This window comes from Saccopteryx bilineata, chromosome 11, assembly GCF_036850765.1.
Source record: "Saccopteryx bilineata isolate mSacBil1 chromosome 11, mSacBil1_pri_phased_curated, whole genome shotgun sequence".
Classification (NCBI taxonomy): domain Eukaryota; kingdom Metazoa; phylum Chordata; class Mammalia; order Chiroptera; family Emballonuridae; genus Saccopteryx; species Saccopteryx bilineata.
In genome coordinates, this window is record NC_089500.1 from 81,048,981 (window position 1) to 81,062,342 (window position 13,362).

A 13,362-nucleotide genomic window follows, 5' to 3' on the forward strand; every position below is an offset into this window, starting at 1 on the left:
GCATTATTCATGACAGCCAAGACCAGGAAACAAGTGTCTTCGATGGATGGTTGGATAAAGAAGATGTGGCACATATATATGATGGATTACTACTCAGCCATAAGTAAAGATGAAATATTGCCTTTTGCAAATGGATTGATATTATGCTAAGCAAAACAAGTCAGACATAAAAGGACAAGGACCATGTGCTGTGTGGAATTTAAAACAGAAAACAACAAACAGACAAAACAAACTCATAGGCATGGACAACAAAACCTTTGACATTAGGTGGTGAGCACACAATGTTAAATTCCAATGCAATGTACACAAGATATATGGTGTTAGAGAATTGTGCGTGTGAAACTTATATAATGTCTTAACCGTCACCCAAATAGATTTCATTTCATTAAAAAATGAAAAAAAAGAAAGTGATTTGTTTCCTGATGATTGATAAGACTGGAATATAAACTGAGCAGAAATCATTTCAAATTCTGTCTTGAAAGTTCAGCCTTGGATCTCTTAACCCAGTGGTCCCCAACCACCGGGCCGCGAACCGGTACTGGGCCATGGGCCATTTGGTACCGGTCCGCAGAGAAAGAATAAATAACTTACATTATTTCCGTTTTATTTATATTTAAGTCTGAACGATGTTTTATTTTTTTAAAAATGACCAGATTCTCTCTGTTACATTCGTCTAAGACTCACTCTTGATGCTTGTCTCGTAAGTTCGACAGTTATATTTTACAATACCACAGTTTTTACGCCGGTCGCATAATTTTATTTTGTGCATTTATCCATCCCACCCTAAAGGCCAGTCCATGAAAATATTTTCTGGCATTAAACCAGTCCGTGGCCCAAAAAAGGTTGGGGACCGCTGTGTTAACCTATAACAGCCAACATTGTCTACTTAAAAATAAAAATTCAACCGAGTAAATTTAAAGATTTAATTGGCTTTATTGAACAATTCATGGATCAGGCAGCATCTCATCTAGCAACTGGAAAGGCTCTTCCACTTGTACAAAAGGAAAGCTTCTATAGGCAGAATAAGGGTGGGACAACAAAATTTAAAAAGTGAATTCTTTCAAGCAAGGTCACCTTCCCTTAGGGGAAGGCAGGGAGTCTTTTCAGGCAGATGACCTCACTCGTGCTGACCAGGAAATTTTAGACTGATTAGTATAAAATCGTACTCCTGGGCGAGAGTGGACTTCAGACAGAGATTAAGTAAGTCTTGGTGGGGCTCAGCACAAGTGCCTGCCATTTGCGGTCTGTTGTTGTTTTTAACACAGCTAAGTGATGGAGTTCATTGTTGATATCACGCAAAGAATTAATAAGCCATGACACTTGGTTTGGAGTCAGACTCATTTTTATTTTTGAGAATGAGTAAGAGAACACTGGTGAAATTCAGACTCTCACCATTTGGGGTTCACACAACCTCAGGCTGCCACGTTTCTGTATCAGTAGAACCTGCTAAGTGCAGAGGAAACTTTGGCGCTCAACGACACTGAGAGGAAATGAGTCACAAAGAAACGACCGTGTTCTTGAATCGTAAGTGGCGTTGTTGTTCATAAGCTGGAATGTATACTGCATAACACTGGCCTACACATTGGGCTTTTCCATGTTATCTAAAGAGATATCCAAGTGTATGATTAAAGTTCCACAGAGCCAGTGACTGTGCACCTTAGTAAAAGTAGTTCTGCACTATGCCAAAAATCTTGTTTATATTTCAAAAATAAATTTGACTTCATCTTCCTCATGCTTTTTTTTCCCCCAGAGAATGTCTCCTCCATTTACTTTCAAAGAAATGTGAGCAAAAGAGATGGCCATGAAAGAAAGCAATCATTCCACCCCTACCATATGCCACATTTGCATAAAGATTATTCTGTGCTAAAGGCAAATGAGAGGAAGCAGATACAAAACAAACAAACAAAAACAAAACAAAAAGCTCTCTGCCTTCCTCCTTATTTGCCTCAAATCAGGACAGAAATTTACAAAAGAGTCCCTTCCTTCCTTGAACACGTTGCATGGTCCAATTCTTATCCTAAGTGTTCCAGTGTGCTGATGACTTTAAATTTTTGCTTTTCCAAAATCCCAAATATAAAATTAAGCTTTCAGGATATCTTTTGCACCTACAACTGATTTTGAGACTTCCCAGAATGCCTCTGGAAAATCATAGAGATTTGTTCTTTCACCTTGCAAAAAGATGCTAGGAAGAATTAGGGTTATTTGATACGTTACTATTCATCGGTGCATAGGAATAGTTGTCAAATCAGAAGCAATGCCAGGAGGAAGAGAAAAAGGAGAAGGAGAAAAGCTTAGTCTTTCCTAGGTCAAATTTGCATGGGCAACATGTTATTCATATAAATATTTCAGACATTGTATACCAAATGGGAAATTCCTAGAAATATATCAGTGTTATTACCATTGATGACATTTTTCTGTTAATCAGAGTCCTGGTGCTGTTTTTGCTGATATTAGATGACAGCAGTAGAGTATAATCAGGTGTGATTTCAGTTTTTTTTTATAAATGTTAACTTTATCTTAACTTAACCTCTTTAATTTGAATCTAGCATCTTTTGGGCCACTGAATTTCAACTGGGGTTTACATTACTTACCTATGGAGTCTCATTAATATATACATACGTAGGACCTACTCCAGACTTAACGAATCTCCCGCTTCTTATTGTTGATATATTCCTGATATATTTGTTTTAAAAAATACTAATAAATGGAGCCACTTTAAAACGGAGCCAGAGCAGCTGTTCCAGAGGAACTGCCTTGCATGCCATATGCCTCAAAACTTTGGAATGTTAAAAGAGGGCAAAACAATCTTTGGACTGGACCTAAGCAAACTTGTGTCCCAAAGAACTGTTTGCAAAGATAACAAGAAAGCAGATATTATGACTACCAGAATGAATATTAAAAACATTGTTTAGAATTAGGGTCATTATTTTAGCTTTTCTGCACCAATAGCAATGCCTTTCTTCTATTGATATAATTGTTCCCCTTCCTTTTCTCATAAATCTCCCTTGCCCTTTGTCTTCTAATCAGAACAGTATTCGGGTTTGTGCCTGAATCAGTGCTTCCGGAACAGCTATTCTTATCAATCTTAAATGAATGCTTGTTGCCTGTCACTTCGAAAGGCCTTATTTTTAGGTTAATATATTCTTACTACATGGTTTGTATATTCATGACATATTACATGTTAAGATTAGTATACGTTACATCTCAAGACCTTTTTTTCTGTGAAAATTGTTCATCTACTTTTATGAATTAGATAGTGTTCGTTGCCTTCTTTGAAAATATGGTTAATGACTATGTCTACAGGTATTTTGTCTAAAAACTTACTTTGGGTTGTTATCCTGTTTTTCATTCCACAGAGACAACCAAAATTCCTTGTCAGTGGCGTTCTTTTTGTTCTATATGGCTGACTCTCATCAGCTCTTTCGCTTTTGAAAATCATGAACAATAAGTCAATTATAGCCATTTTAAGTCGTTCCTCGCCTATGCAGAGCTGTTTACTTTCAATCTTCCCTGAGAGCACGTGCAGTCAATAAAGGACTGAAAGCATCACAGAAAAATGCCTACGCGACTGCTCCTGGACACAGGCCTCTGGTGGTCCAGCCTGTTGCGTCTTTCTGTACTTGAACTCGGTAAGTACATCATTTAACATACAATGGAGTAACCAGGTGCCCTTTATTAATGCTTTTACTTTTCACCGGCGCTACCTTTGAGCCGGTCACTGTCCCTGGCCTGGAGGAGACAGCACCCACCAAGCAGAGGGAACACCGCCTTCCTGGGTTTCTTGAGCGCTTCTTTTCCCTGGCGGAGACATTACGTACATTGTTGTGTAATCAATGTCCTCAGGGTCATTTTCATAGTGGCCCCATGCTTGTACATACAAGACAAGCAGAAGGATTATGCTGGGAGCCGAGGGACGGCGGGCTAGGAGCGCAGCAGGTGGACGAGGCCACGCCGTGCTATCCCCATGGCGCACCTGCTTTTGTCACTCAAACCTCATATGGCCGGGGACACAGTCAGACGTCCCTGCGGGTCTGAGCTCCGCGGGTCCAGAAAAGACCCGGAGTTCGAACCTACGACCCTCACACCGGACCTGCTCCAACTCCTGCTTTGTGCCGAGTGGTGTAAGGAAACCCCCAGGTCCCTTATTTGCCCTGCTCCCCAAATGCGCCCGCCCTGCCTCTTCCAGTGTTCTTAAAGCTCTCCGTCCCGAGTCTCTACGTTATTTCTCACAGATGAAAAAAAACTGGCGGATCACGTCGCCCAGCGGTGATAATCTGAGGAACACCTGTCATCGGATGTGTGCAGTGTCCACGGTGACGGAGAGGAGGAAAAGGTGACCACAGCTGGCCCGTACGGGGATCGAACCCGCGACCTTGGCGTTATTAGCACCACGCTCTAACCAACTGAGCTAACCGGCCGCCCGTGAAGGAGTGCCTTTCACTTAGCTCTTTTATGATCATGCTCGACTAAAGTCACTGGGCTTTCTCTGTGCGAAAGGTTAAGAATTTTCGTTTTTCCTATAAAAAAAAAGGAGAAAGGGTCACACAAGATGCCGGGACGAATACACGTACTCCTTCCGGGAAAAATCTGGTCTTTCTTAAAGTAACAGAAGACTCCCTGAGCGGGGTCGCGGGTCCCGAGCTGCAGTGAGGGCTTCTGACACGTGGTGGCGCCCGAGTGTGGGCTTGGGTCCGCGGGGGCCGGAAAACCGTGCGGGAGCCCGTGACTCTTTCCGGTCTCGCAGAACCCGGATCCCCCGGAACCCGTGAGCCGGGGCGTCCAGAATCAGTGGATCGGGAGAAACGCCGGAAATGGCAGGGGAGGTGCCCCTCCCAGCCGGCCCCGGCCACCTGCAGACAGGTGTCCACTCGAGCAGGGGCCAGCGGAACGCTGGTTCCTGAGCCACCTCTGCTCCTTTTTCTCTTTTGGACCCTACACCGCTCCCATTCATTGCTTCTCTGCTTTTTTACTTTTTATTGCGTTTGAATGGACCCGCTACATCCATCCATTAAGTACTGGGCCATTTTAGGCGCTGACGCTGTATATGCCATGGGAAGCTTCCATATGGAGCGTGTACCTTCCACCTCCCCTTAAAATGAATATCTGGAGTTGGAGTCGTCCCCTTGCTCTCTGTAATTTTGGAGAGGTGTGCAAAACCCCAGACTCCGTCCTGGTGCTAATGCCAGGGTCCTGGGACGCACACGAGGGCGCTGTCCATCCGCGGAACCCGGGCAGTTCTCTGCGCAGCGGCGCTTGGATGTGTCGTCTCCCGAGAAGCTGCAGGCAGACCGGGCGCCGGCCCCTGCGATCACCCACGTTCCTCGCCGGGCGCGCAGACCCCGGGCTTCAGCCGGGAAGCCGCATGTCTGGGATGTGGACGCGGAGATGCTGCTCGTCCCGCCGCCCGGGACTGCGTTTCTGCACTAAGTCGCCTATTCAACTCATTAACCGACAAGCTGCTTCGTCCTTAGGTCTCTCGGCTCCATTGGCATTTGGGGGGCCGCTTTGAATTCACAGCCCTCTTGCGACACAAGAGTGTTCTCGCCATCAGTCCTGAAGACAGCTTGATAAAAGTACATAATTTTATAAATTAAATGATAGAAAAAAAAATTGTAAACCTAGATGCCAGCGAGGAAATGAGGATTCTGAGGTCAGGAGATGACAGTGGGGTGTTTTGCTGAGAAATGCTGATATGGAAGGATTGGCTCATGTAAAATATCGCATGAAAATTTATTCCCAGTAGGGCCTCAGAATAATACCTTAAATTCTGTCTCAGAAATGGTAGGGTGCAGGATTCTCATTCCGTAACGCCAATAGATTGTGGAGAGCAGCGGAGTCTGAATGCAGGCATCGGGAAAAGCTGAATGGGATGCAGGATTTGGTACTTGGCCTCGCTATTTATCTGTCACGTGAAACATGTGGAAGACGTTCATTCGTCTCCGTGCATTCTAGCTCCGTGCATTTAGCTCCTTGGCTCCCTTGTTTTCTCTTATCACCACCAGAACACTTGCCATAGCTACAATAAATTAGCATTTAGCCAATTTTTGGAAATGGAACGATGAATAGCCAGTTTCTTTTTTCTTTTTTAAAATTTTTTATTAATTTTAATTTATAGTGTTTACATGGATTCAAGTGTCCCACCGAATATAACTCCCCACCCCCACCCCTGTGTCCCCCTTTATACCCCCTTTGACCCCCTCCCCTCAACACCCTCCCCTCTTCCCTCTAGGATTTGCTGTCCTGCTATCTATATCTCTGTGTTATATATAATTTCACGAATCCCTTTACCTTCTCTGAACCCCTCCCCTCATCCCCCTAGTTTCTTTTTTTAATCTCAAGCAAGAAAGTAGAGCACGTATTCGACATATTTTATGTGGGTTTTTTTTTTAAAGTGTACCTTACCCGGTTTCAGATAGCTTAGCTTAAATTCCCACAAGTTAAACGTTAATTTCCAAGAAACATGAGGGAAAAATAAAAAAAAGTTCGACCGGTATTGTTTTTATAAGTTCACCACTCCATCAGGGTTCTCTCCTGTGGACGAGATTCTCTGAAGCCGCACTGGCAGGGTAGTAACCTCGAGCTGTTTTTCACAGAAGTTGAAAGTGTCATGCTGCTTCCCCTGACTGATCCAAAGCTCAGATAAAAATTAGATCAAAAGAATTATTTGTCCCCTCTTATACAAGTCCTTATGAGAACATAAGTCTTCATTTCTCTGGAATTAAATGCCAAGCAGAGCAATTGCTGGTCGCATGGTGATACCGTGTTTAGTTTAGTTTCTTGGGTTTTGTTTGTTTGTTTGTTTTTTCAGAAAACGCCAAACTGTTTTCCAGAGTGCCTGGATGTACTACATTCACACCAACGACGCCTGCGTGGATCCGTTTGCTAGGACTGCCATGAAGGTTCTTTTTCTTGCTCTGCCTTTCTTACCGTTGACTAATTCTTTCCTCTATCCCTTTCCTGCTGCTGTTGCGCCCATGCCCTTAAATTTCTGTGTGGGTTATTGAATTTTTCATTTTAAAATTTCATGTTGTTCTTCATATTGTCTTTCTTTTTATCTGATGCTTTCTGTTTCTTGTTGAGGCGTTCTGTGTTTCTCATTGGTTGTGAGCATGCTCCTACCTGTTCCAGTGAAGCATTTTTATGACGGCTGTTTGGAAGTCTTGGTCAGATAATCCTGCCATCCAGATTCAAAGAGCAACTATTCCATTCAAAGAGTAACTATTCCTCCTTTCCGGCGGCGGCACCGGCAGAGGAGACAAAGGGAAACGCTGCCTCTCGGTGACAGAAAAGTGATGTGACCCGGTGGTTCTCTTAGGATAACTCTTGCTTTCTATCAAAAAGCAAGTGCAAGATTTCTGAGCTCTGTAATTAGTAAATATCTACAAGCAAGTCAAAAATTCTGAAATCAAGTGCATTTCAGGAAAACTCCTGCTGTTTCCGCCCGGTTTCGAACCGGGGACCTTTCGCGTGTGAGGCGAACGTGATAACCACTACACTACGGAAACAACTGCTGCTAGGTCTATCCCTCCCATCTGAGATGAGAGAAACTCTCCGTGGGTTGGACTCGCCACAGAAAATGTGAATTGTTATAGTGTATTTCTCTTATTTTTTCTTTTTGAATTTATTAAAACAAAAGCTTATAACCAAGCCAAAGGACTCTAAATCTTACAAAAATTTCAAGCATTTTTCAGTCATGAAACGCTAAGGAAATTCCTGGAGAATTTTTTTTGTGTGTGAATTAATGTTATTCCCCCCCCCTCCCCAGTTTTCTTGAGCTATAATCTACACACAGCACTGTATAAGTGACCCAAGTGTCAAGGACAGAGTGTGACCCATGAGGAGGTGTGATACACATAAAAAGAATTGCATGATTTTGCCAATTGATACCGAAAGAAACCTGGCGAGTTTGAATAGGAATGGATCTTAAGAATATAGGATCAAGTTCAAAGAATATAAAGTTGAATCAAACCAAATTCATTGATGTGATCTTACTAGGCAGAGATATCTGATTCAATATATTAACTGAAAGGCCTGAGGACAGCATTAATGTTTTTATCAATTAAAAATAATAATTGCCCTGGCTGAATGGCTCAGTTGGTTAGAGTGCTGTCCTGTGATACACAGAGGTTCAATCTGAGGTCAGGGCACATACAGGAACAGATTGATGTTTCTGTCTCTCTCTCCATTCCTCTCTCTCTCTAAAATCAATAAATAAAAAATTTTAAATTATAATTAATAATTGAGGGCTGTATACTGTAGAACTACAGCCTTAAGGGGACTAAAATTCTAGAATGAACTTACTATTTATCACGGGCTTCTGCAGAGGAGTTAATTTTCACTGAGGCTGTAAGAAATAAATTCATAAGTACACTCAGCATCCCTAAGTTGCTCTGTGGTGAATCTTTGTTGTAGGCCAGAAATTACAATAGGACCTACTACTACCATGGAACTGGAGTCCCTAAAGAGGTGGACGGGACTGAATCACAGAGTGACAGGGGCCAAGTGTTGGCACTAAATTGTCAAATATTAAATGTGTGTTGTTACAAACTGAATTGGGGCTTCAAAATTCATATGTTGAAGTCTTCACCCCAAAATGTGACTGTGTTTGGAAATAGGCCCTTTAGGGAGGTAAATAAACTTAAACAAGGTCGTTAGGGTGGGTCCACCATCCCATTGGACTGGTGTCCTTATAAGAAGAGAAAGACACCAGGAAAAAAACCAAACAAACAAAAACCTAGGTACATCATATTCAAACTGCTAATAACCACAACAAAATGCGTGTTTTTGAAGGCAGCCAAAAACTACAATATATATCATATACAGCTAAAAAAGATAAAAATAACAGAAGACTTCCTTTAGATATGTCAGAGACAGTGAAATGACATTTTAAAGTGCTGAGAACCCTGGCTGGGTAGCTCAGTTGATTAGAGCATTATCCTGATACACCAGGGTTGCACTGGATTCCTGTAAGAAAAGCACAAGAAGCAACCAATTGAATGCATAAGTGGGTGGAACAACAAATTGTTTCTGTCTTTCTTCCTCTCTCTCTAAAGACAGTAAGTGAAAAAATTTAAAATAAATAAAATAAAAATAAAGTGCTGAGAGACCAATTTAAGTAAAAATGTTAGTAATAGAATTCTTTACCAAGCAAAAAACATTCCCTCAAAATGAAGAAAAATAAAGATATTTTCAGACAAAAAAAACCACTAGGGTGTTTTACTAGCAGACCTGTAAGTAGAAAATAATATAAGAAGTTCTTCAGCAAGAAGGAATATGAAACCAGAGAGATACGAAGGAATTTATATCTACAGGAATAGTTACAATGTAAGTACAAATTAAAAAATTCTCCCAATTCCAATCTAAAAATAATTGATTGCATAAAGCAAAAGTAGTAGACATATGCTGTACAATTATAGTGTGCATGAAATAAAAATATATGACAACAATAGCACAGATATTGGAAGGAGTAAGCTTCCACACCGGGACAGTATAATATTATTTGAAGGCAGACTGATTCATTGTAGCTGTATATAGAAAATCCTATGGATAGCACTAAAAAATGTTTTAAAAGACATATAAATGACAAGGCAATAAAATCAAATTAAGAAAAATGCTCATATGTTTCAAAGAAAGGAAGAAAGATAAAAAAGAAACAAAAATGAAAGGAAAACATAAAATAACTAAAACAAATTTTAATACAAACACATTTAAATTAAATTATCTAAACCCACCAATATAGTCAAGTCAGATTGCAAAACTTAAGGTAAGACCCAACTCTAAGAGCTGGAATACCTTTTGATTCCGTACAAGGAAATCTTTTCAGATAAAATGCCTACTACCATCACGTTACCGGGAGTGGGGTTCGAACCCACGCGGACATACATCCATTGGATCTTAAGTCCAACGCCTTAACCACTCGGCCATCCCGGTGCCGAAAATGACAAACTGTACTAAATATTACCAAGTTAAAACTAATTAGAATTGTTAGTTCCTGAATTGTAAATACTGTAATAAGCCAGTGAGGCCATTTGCCCCTTAGCAGAAAATAACATTCAATGCCCTGCACCGGCACCAGGTAGTCAAAAAGAAAATGAGATCAACATGCCCTGGACATATGGCTCTTGGTAATGCCCACTTTCCACAAGGTCTGGGAGATTGTTTGGAGTAATGGATTCACCCCAGGGGCAGGAGAGATTGTCGGGGAACGTTGACTTTTAGACCCGAGCGCTCAGCAAGAAAAGCTGAGGGCCACTCTCCAATGGTAAAAGGACATGTGAGCGATCATTGTGGACTTCTTTCAAACTGTAGGAAGGCTTGAAAAATACGTCACAAAATATTGGCCCTTTTTCTTCATTTACACCAAAGCCAAGAGGTCTTTGGGTGGAAATGGAAATGGTCCCGTTCGTCTGGGACACTCCATTCTTCCCCACCCATCACATTCAGGTTCAATTCAAATCCCTACCGTGGAGGGTCTCCGTGAGCCCCTTGCCTTGGCTCATGTCATCTTACCCACGGTGGGAGGAATTTCACGAGGAAAAGGAAGGAAGGAAGGAAGGCTCTAGTTCACACCTAGAATCGGAGCTCTCAGACCCACTCACTCTCTGGTCCAGCTTCAGCCCACTGCAGGAACCCGCTCTCCATGTTACGGCCTTCAACTACCTCACGTTTGTTTAAGTCACATCATTTCCCCAGCAAGAGTTCCCTGACCATTAAGATCATTCTGTGAGAAATCCCTGTGACTTTCATAGCTGTCATTCCATGCCTCAAGCTTATGGTAGCTAAGTTGCTACCCACAAACTTATTACGATCAGCTTGGAGACACCTTTCCTCCTTTAGGGCACGTGGTGCCTCCAGCGACCAGAGCTTTTTAATAATTTCCTTAGTATACACGCGACATCGGATTGCTAAGAAAGGTTCACAGACATATGCGTTAATGTCATAGCCGTCTATCCTCCTGATCTGATCTCAAAAATATAATAAAATAAAAGGTGGGCTAGAGACTGCTAAGGAGACACCTGCCTTTCTCCACGGTCCCAATATATTGATCAAGTCGTGTTCAGCTGCCTCGGTGCCTCAGAGGAAGCCAATCTGTGATCTTCAGAGGTCAGAAGCCTCTTCTGTCTCTAGTTTCTCCTGGTGACTTTGGGAACAAGCTCCGTTTCTCGACTCATCGCCTTCGAGGGTGGGAGAGGGAAGGTCAGCTTAAGAAACTAGTGGGAGGCAGGCAGCCTCGGTTCCCGGGAAAGACGGTGACTTGAGACAGTGGAAACGGGATGTTTAAACAAGAAGAGTAAGGTGAATCGCCAAGATCACCTTCCCGCTGTGAAATGTTATGTATGGGACATAAGACACGCAGGTACACGTCCCAGAGCAGTGACAGGAGAGATACAGAATATAACAGAAGTGTGTGACCAAGAGTAGACTGACTTGCAGCCCCCCCGCCCCCTCCCTCGCTGGCGGATTTGGACGGATCACGGTCCACCCCAGGCCTTCTCCCTTGGTTCTCTGAGCTCGGTCGGTCTGTCCAGCTTCTGAAGAGTAAGTACAGTTACCGAGAGATGGGGATCATGGAAACGAGCAGAACATACCAATACAATTCTTGAAATGAAATTTCCCAGGCGCCTGAGCTCCCCAGCCCGGGGCTCGTTCCCTCGCTGAGCTCCTGGGAGCAGCGGGTTCTCAGACTCGTGGATGCTGAGGAGCTGAATGTGGAGGGGAAACAGTGCCTAAACTTAAAAAGAAAAGAAAAGAAAGCCTGAAGGAAAGAACAAATGCAAAGTTAATTCTAACTAGTTTTGAAATGAGAGCGGGAACTATCAGCGGTGTTTCCGTAGTGTAGTGGTTATCACGTTCGCCTAACACGCGAAAGGTCCCCGGTTCGAAACCGGGCGGAAACAGCCTGTGGGTGCACTTTTTATAAAAATTCTGAATTTGTTCTATTTGAGTCTCTTCATATCCACCAAGTCAAAATCTTCACGCTCCATTTGCAGGCCCAGACTTTAAGTCGCCTTTTTAAATTACCTAGTACGTACTGCGTATATTCCACCGTCTTACCCCAACTCTGCCACTAACCATGTCCCGAACTCCAGCTCTGCTATTCATCACGTCACCGAACTGAAACTTTAAAAAGTGTCTAAGATGAATTGAGACACTCTGAGATAAAACTGGTGTTTTTAATATACATTACTTGGAAGAAGAAAGGAAGGAAGGGAGGGAGGGAAGGAGGGAGGGAGGGGAGAGAGAACAAGAGAGAGAGAGAGAGAGAGAGAGAGAGAGAGAGAAAAGAAAGAAAGAAAGAAAGAAAGAAAGAAAGAAAGAAAGAAAGAAAGAAAGAAAGAAAGACTTTGCTTTTAGGCCAAAGTAAAATGTTGAGAACATAAAATAATCACAAACTTAGGAAAAGACTGATTGTTCTGTAATCATAACAGGTAGCCACCAGACTTGATTTTAAACCAAATCCATCTATATCATTGATAATCATCTTGTGAATACACGTTTGGAAAACAACCAATCACTATCAACCCCGGCCTCCTGAAAGACAGGGTGAGATGGTCTCAGTTCAGTAAACAGCCTTTGAGGGCCAAACAACAGCATCTCTCCCCAGTAACTGGGTTCTGTCAACCCACTCCGTCTCTGGAAGTTCTCCATTCTCTAAGCCCCTTGCCGCCCTCCCCCCCAAAATAAAACATCAGGTACCAACTCTCTGGAAGGTACTGTGCCTTACCAATATTACTCTCTCCTTAAAGAAGCTTTGGCTTTGATTTCACCAACCCTTTGAAAATGCCCATTTGTCAAACATGGATAGTCTATATTTCATTTTTTGCTGGAATTATATTTTACTTCTGAAATTCTTGTGTATTCTACAAATTAATGTGACCTTTACAAACACATCGTTTTGTCCTAAATGTTGACTTTGGTAGGCTTTGGTTTCCTTTACATCGGTGTATTAATCAGATTTGCAAACAAAATCCCAACTTTTAAAAACATAGTCTGATTTGCTCTACAACTAGTTACCAAATGTAGATTTTGTGTTCAGAATTGTCCTGGTTTAGAAGAAGAAGAAGGAGGAGGAGGAGGAGGAGGAGGAGGAGGAGGAGGAGGAGGAGGAGGAGGAGGAGGAGAAGGAGAAGAAGAAGGAGGAGGAGGAGAAGAAGGAGGAGGAGGAGGAGAAGAAGAAGGAGGAGGAGGAGAAGGGGGAGGAGAAGGAGGAGGAGGAGAAGGAGGAGGAAGAGGAGGAGGAGGAGGAGAAGGAGAAGGGGAAGAAGAAGAAGGAGGAGGAGGAGAAGGAGAAGGGGAAGAAGAAGGAGGAGGAGGAGGAGAAGAAGGAGGAGGAGGAGGAGAAGGAGGAGGAGAAGGGGAAGA

General features: G+C 42.6%; 4 non-coding genes across 4 annotated transcripts; 1 reads left to right on the forward strand and 3 right to left on the reverse strand.

Annotated features, from left to right (window-relative positions):
* Positions 1 to 4,344: 4,344 nt before the first annotated feature.
* TRNAI-AAU (transfer RNA isoleucine (anticodon AAU)) lies at positions 4,345 to 4,418 on the reverse strand. The gene has a single exon. It is a non-coding gene; the product is annotated as a tRNA-Ile (tRNA).
* A 3,014-nt stretch (positions 4,419 to 7,432) lies between these two features.
* On the reverse strand, positions 7,433 to 7,505 carry TRNAV-CAC (transfer RNA valine (anticodon CAC)). Its single transcript has one exon. It is a non-coding gene; the product is annotated as a tRNA-Val (tRNA).
* A 2,342-nt stretch (positions 7,506 to 9,847) lies between these two features.
* On the reverse strand, positions 9,848 to 9,930 carry TRNAL-UAA (transfer RNA leucine (anticodon UAA)). The gene has a single exon. It is a non-coding gene; the product is annotated as a tRNA-Leu (tRNA).
* A 1,894-nt stretch (positions 9,931 to 11,824) lies between these two features.
* On the forward strand, positions 11,825 to 11,897 carry TRNAV-AAC (transfer RNA valine (anticodon AAC)). The gene has a single exon. It is a non-coding gene; the product is annotated as a tRNA-Val (tRNA).
* The last annotated feature ends 1,465 nt before the right edge of the window (positions 11,898 to 13,362 follow it).